At 35.5% G+C, this 6,078-nt stretch overlaps 1 protein-coding gene across 3 annotated transcripts in view; it reads left to right on the top strand.

Moving 5' to 3' along the window:
* The first annotated feature begins 2,104 nt into the window (after positions 1 to 2,104).
* The window catches only part of LOC114246095 (uncharacterized), a 58,679-nt gene continuing 54,705 nt past the window's right edge, over positions 2,105 to 6,078 (top strand). For all 3 annotated transcript variants that reach the window (XM_089732028.1, XM_089732029.1, XM_028178481.2), the window contains exon 1: positions 2,105 to 2,259. The gene's annotated coding sequence lies outside the window, so the exon portion shown is untranslated. The remainder of the gene's footprint in view (positions 2,260 to 6,078) is intronic.

The following is a 6,078-nucleotide window of genomic DNA, read 5'->3' as shown; positions in this document are numbered from 1 at the left end:
GAACAGTAGATCCAGAGGTTCCACCTGATCATATCTCATCCCGTGAGTGTTGTAAGACATTTTCTCTATAATATAATAGGGAGAGGGGGAGAGGGAGAGAGGGAGAGAGGGAAAGAGGGAGAGAGGGAGAGAGGGAGAGAGGGAGAGAGGGAGAGAGGGAGAGAGGGAGAGAGGAAGAGAGTATTCTTTATTGTACACAAAATGAATAAACAATGCGAAACATTAAATACAAAAAAAGTACAATTGGGTCTTATCGCTAAAAGCGATCTCTTCCTGACAGCCATCCGGTGGACAAGAATCATTTGGAAACGAATTTCATGCCGTATACCTATCGAAGTGTCGGTGTACCTACTAGCAGCGTATTATGATCGCCAACCGGCATTTTTTTTTTTTTTTTTTATTGCTTTGGTAGGTGGACGAGCTCACAGCCCACACTGGTGAATGCGAGTCACGCCACGAAGGATAGGATCCAAGAGTGCTGCCTATTTTTGCCACAGACAGTCATATTTTCCAGTTTGCAGGAGGATAGTCATTATATCTATAATTCAATGGTCTCTTCGCCTTACATCAGATAAACTGTGATCACGTTGATCCAACTTTGAAATCTTAATGAAAAACAAAAAAAAAAAAACAAGCATATGATGCTAACTAAACACAATATTATTATGTTGTAATAAGATTTATCTGAATGTCAATTGTGGCTAGGCTTGGGAGTGGTCTAATATCCAGCAGTAGACATCTGTGGGCTGAAAGATAAATAGATAGATAGAAGCAAATTATTTTTTCTTTTATTTTTTTATGACCCGTTAAATTTGAAAACGGCTTCTTTAAACATTTATTAAAAAAAATTAACACAAAAATGCATACACAACGAACAGACGAACGAACGACAGAAAGAAAAAAATAATAGAATAATTATTATAACCATAGTTAAAAGGAAGTGAAATTTGCGATACTTAAAATACAATGTGTTTATTTAATAATAATTTTCTGAAAAAAATGTTATGGTAATTGAGATGGTCTTAATGAAATGTTTTCTCCGAAACGAAATTTTACGTTATGTTTTATTAAAAAGCTCTTTAGATAATTCTTAATGAGGAAATGCACGCTACTAGAAGACGAGTTTTCATGTAATGGAAAAAAAAGTGAGAACCTTTCCGGAAAAGATAGACGGATTGTTTTTTTTTTTTATTGCTTAGATGGGTGGACGAGCTCACAGCCCACCTGGTGTTAAGTGGTTACTGGAGCCCATAGACATCCACAACGTAAATGTGCCACCCATCTTGAGATATAAGTTCTAAGGTCTCAAGTATAGTTACAACGGCTGCCCCACCCTTCAAACCGAAACGCATTACTGCTTCACGGCAGAAATAGGCAGGGTGGTGGTACCCACCCGCGCGGACTCACAAGAGGTCCTACCACCAGTGTAATATTAATAATATTAATATAGTCGGAGTGAATCTTTATTTTTAGTCGACGAAACTAGAACGAAAATAGTCATATTCACAAGTAATTAAACACGAATGTTACAGGAACACTAATTGCAAAGAATCCTGATAAAAGAAAAGCGTGGCGAATACAACGTAGATAAAGAAGATGCAAAAAAAATTGGATGATTTTTCAAAATGAAAATTCTCTGAACTTTTAAATGAAACTAGAACTTATATAAGATTATTGAAACTTTTGCAATATATTTTATTTAGTTTGAATTTATTTTCCAAATTTAATTCTAAGAATACCTTAAGTGATTCAAAGTAAATGATTACATACAATAACAAGAAATCACTATGAATTTACATTTTAGTTCGACTAGAGGTATTTTATATAAAAAAAAAGCTTTAACCACATCTTTAAGGTAACAACACAAGGTAAGGCAATTTCAGGAATAATGTGATATTCGGTCATAACAAAAATGAAAGCGAGAAGAAAAATCTTAAAACTTCTCAAAAGTCGAGCCATGGTGGTACTCGAAAAGGTTCAATAGCATTAATTGTCCCGCGTATAACAAGGCTTTTTTGTGTTGAGCCGCCGCGCGACGGTCGATGGGAGGCGAGCTATCCGCGGGGAAGGGAGGTGAAGAGGCTTCAGTATGCCCCAAGCCTCAGTCGTGGCAACCGCGCGCGTGCCCCTCCGTAAGGCAAACACACGCGGTTTGTAGCAAAAAAAAAAAACGCACGCTACAGGTGCCTACACGTACCACCCTCGCGCATGATAAATAGTCTTGTTTTTTCCTCGACGCTGCGCCCTACGAATCGAGTGGTAGGAAATAGCCAATACAAATAAATAAACAACTTTTCTCTTGATAGTTTTTTTTGTTTTTTGTTTTGTTACAAATTATTTTGTTTACGCTTCTTTTCAGTTTGGTTATTATTATTATGTAATGATGTTTACGCTAGTAGTATTGTGGTTAGGATTCATTCATAAAGCTTAGGGTAAGTATGGTTGAAAGTCGCGCGTAAGCGTACTGCGCATGATCTGCGCAAGAGGTACTAAATGGGTCTAGCGCCTGTATATCTAAGGTGCACGGAGCACAAAGCGGTTAAAGCGAAATTTCCTGTGACCTAGATTTTCTTTCGGGGATAACACCTTAGTGGGAAGTCGTTAATCATGATACAAAGTTCGGGATCCACTCTAACCTTTATCGATGATCTTCGAAGCTAATTGAAATGTTATATTTTCAAATAATTCAAATATTCACAATATTGGTGTTGTGATATTTATGAATGATTCTCCAAGATACCAAAGTTATTAAATCAAGGGAATTCCGAAATTGCATCACTACAAAGAGCCTGTTTTATATTATATTTTAAAACTTAGAACGCGTAACTTCATTACACTTATAAATTTATTTTAGGATAAATTCTTATTGTTTTAGATTGTAGAGTTTCATCTTAATATTCTACGCTCAATATAACTAATAAAACATTGAGATGTTGTACGTTTGACATTAGAATTTATCTCAACATGACGATTCTAATAAAACTTTCTGGAAGCTATCATTCTGCGCGCAATTTAAAAATCTTTCTCTCATATCAGATAAAGTTTTAAACGTAAATTAGATTTCTAAGACTTAAGTGAAGTCATTATTTTTTTCTACATTTTTTAGATTCCTTTCTATTTTAGATAAACTTGTGCTTATTGAATATTAGATCAGCATTAAATGATAAGGACTCTTTATGGAGTATTTAAAAGTTTGTCGCTGTCAAACTTCTATACTTCACGACTAGTTGTCAAATTTATTACGCAGATCAGAGATTGGTGTTTATGAGGAAGTTATTGTTGTTAGTATTTTTGTCTTAAGTATTTGTCTATAGGTCTGTTTGTTTATCAATGGAGAAAACCGATTTTAGAATTACGAACTGCTCAAATGAGATTATGGTTGACTCCCATCTTTTACATCGATTGGAATGCACTTTTTTCCTGACATTAAGTGAACTCTCTTGCTAGTCATAGTCGATCCTTTGGGGACGATATACGCACAACACTCTCAGTGCTATCTGTTTATGAGGTATGTTTTAAAATACATTATGACTCGGTTCCCTTGGTCGGTTTTGGAACCCTGCGTTTTTATGCCGTGAACTAGTTAACGAAGAATCACTGTTTTAGCAAAACCTCATGACGCTTTAACCTCGCGTATCAAAGAAGCGGCGCAGCGCTAGAACCTCACAGACCGTGAGCTTGATTCCTCAATTTCGATAACAACTTTCCTGTAAAATTTTTAGACAAACGACAGTTTTCTTTTTCAATGTAGCTACTACTAATGTTTACTGGTGGTAGGACCTCTTGTGAGTCCGCACGGGTAGGTACCACCGCCCCACCTATTTCCGCCGTGAAGCAGTAATGCGTTTCGGTTTGAAGGGTGGGGAAGCCATTGTAACTATACTGAGACCTTAGAACTTATATCTCAGGGTTTGTGGCGCATTTACGTTGTAGATGTCTATGGTTTCCAGTAACCACTTAGCACCAGGTGAGCTGTGAGCTCGTCCACACATCTAGGCAATAAAAAAAAAGCTATGTTTCGTTATATCGGACGCGATTTACTTCACGTTTACACGCTGTAAATGTGTATCAAAGGGCCATAAAATTTTATGACATTCAGGTTGCTTTGTTAATGCCGTATCGATGTGAATAATCGATTTTATGTCGGGAAAAAGACTGCCTTTGTGACGCGGTTCTTGAATCGATTTTAAAGTTTTCGATATTTTACACCTTAGTATAATAATATATATACATATTATGTGAATTATTATAAATGACTTTGCAATGAATTTGGTTGGCATTATAATCTTTTTTTTATTCTTATTTTATTGCTTAGATGGGTGGACGAGCTCACAGCCCACCTGGTGTTAAGTGGTTACTGGAGCCCATAGACATCGACAACGTAAATGCGCCACCCACCCTGAGATATAAGTTCTAAGGTCTCAAGTATAGTTACAACGGCTGCCCCACCCTTCAAACCGAAACGCATTACTGCTTCACGGCAGAAATAGGTAGGGTGGTGGTACCTACCCGTGCGGACTCACAAGAGGTCCTACCACCAGTAAAAAGATATGTTAGCGTAATAATGACTGCTTAATAAAATAAGAAATGGTTCGCTTCTGTTTCTAAAGATTCAGAATAATAAAAAGTTATTGTATGAAGGTTTCACGCTGAAGCACAGGTGTCGCCTCGATACTTAAACAACGACATTTTAATTAAAATCCGAAGGCTGTATTTCCGGTCTCATGCTACGGGTAGCTATTGTTTTTGTTTTATTGATTTCTGCTTTATTGTTACGTGTTTCCATTGCATTTTTGTTTGGTATTCGCTTTAGTTTCTATTCGTAAATATTGAAGAATTAAATCGCCAATTGTTTTTAGTATTTTATTTAAATTGTAAAATAAATATAATACATCTACCTTTGGCCGCGACTCCGTCCGCGTGGAATAGGTACTTTGGCATAACGCTAAATTTTACCCCCCATTTAATTTATGTAGAACGTGAAAATATTTTTGAATTATAGAATGTAAAGGAGCTATTTAAACCCCTATTTTAAAACATTCTTTATTGGTGCTCCACTTGTATTGGTCTTAACGTGATGATATATAGCCTATAGCCTTTCTTGATAAATGAACTATCTAACACTGAAATAATTTTTCAAATCTGATCAGTAGTTCCTGAGATTAGCGCGTTCAAACAAACAAACTCTTCAGCTTTATAATATTACTATAGATAATAATTCTAAAGCTGATTTCTTGCTTCGCTGGTGCTAAGGTAACTAAGAAAGCCCGATAATATTGGGTCTACTTTATGATTCAAATACATTAGAACACAGATTTTGCCAAGCTCGTTGCGTTTTGGTATCATTTGTAGCACCCATTACTTCGATTCTAAATAAGTACCGCTTGACATTTGAGAGCTATTGTTACATGGTCCTTAAGTAATGACAATTGGTAACACATCAACAATATGTAAAATTAGAACGTGTTGTATAAAATTGGATTTTTTTCCTATGCTTAAAAAAGTTATTGTAACAAAACAAAACACTAAATGTAATATGCATGAATCCATAACCTGAGGTAGTATTCTGAGCATTGATAAAAATAAATTCATAAAAAATCGACATTCAATTTATACGCAAAACAGGGACTTAGCTAGTGAAGCATATCTAAGCATTATGAACTGAATCTTAATCAAAGTCGATACCTAACCAAGGCCAGTAAAGCACCGGCATGAACTAAGCCGAAAACCGGTCCACTCTGATAAGAAAATTAATTATTAAATCTCCAACTAAATAATATATTATCTTCTAAAATGTTACTACGGTTGGTTTGAAATTTTTGAAGTGAAACTTCTTGGCGCGTATGATGGTATTTTTTTACGGATGAAACGCAATATAATAATAATATTAGTGACACGAAAATGTGGGAGGCTTTTGTCCAAAAAGAGGTAAAGAGCGAATTACTAAAGCTTTAGTATTTCAAGAATATTGATCATACTCAATTTTTTTAAATAACATCATAAACGAATTTTGATTTTGTATAAAATGATTGAATCATTGAAGAGGAGCACTAATTAATAGAAATTAATTTAAAAGCA

Source organism: Bombyx mandarina, chromosome 12 (genome assembly GCF_030267445.1).
Source record: "Bombyx mandarina strain Sakado chromosome 12, ASM3026744v2".
Lineage (NCBI taxonomy): Eukaryota > Metazoa > Arthropoda > Insecta > Lepidoptera > Bombycidae > Bombyx > Bombyx mandarina.
Note: the sequence above shows the minus strand (reverse complement) of the source record. Positions and strands in the feature narration are given on the sequence as shown.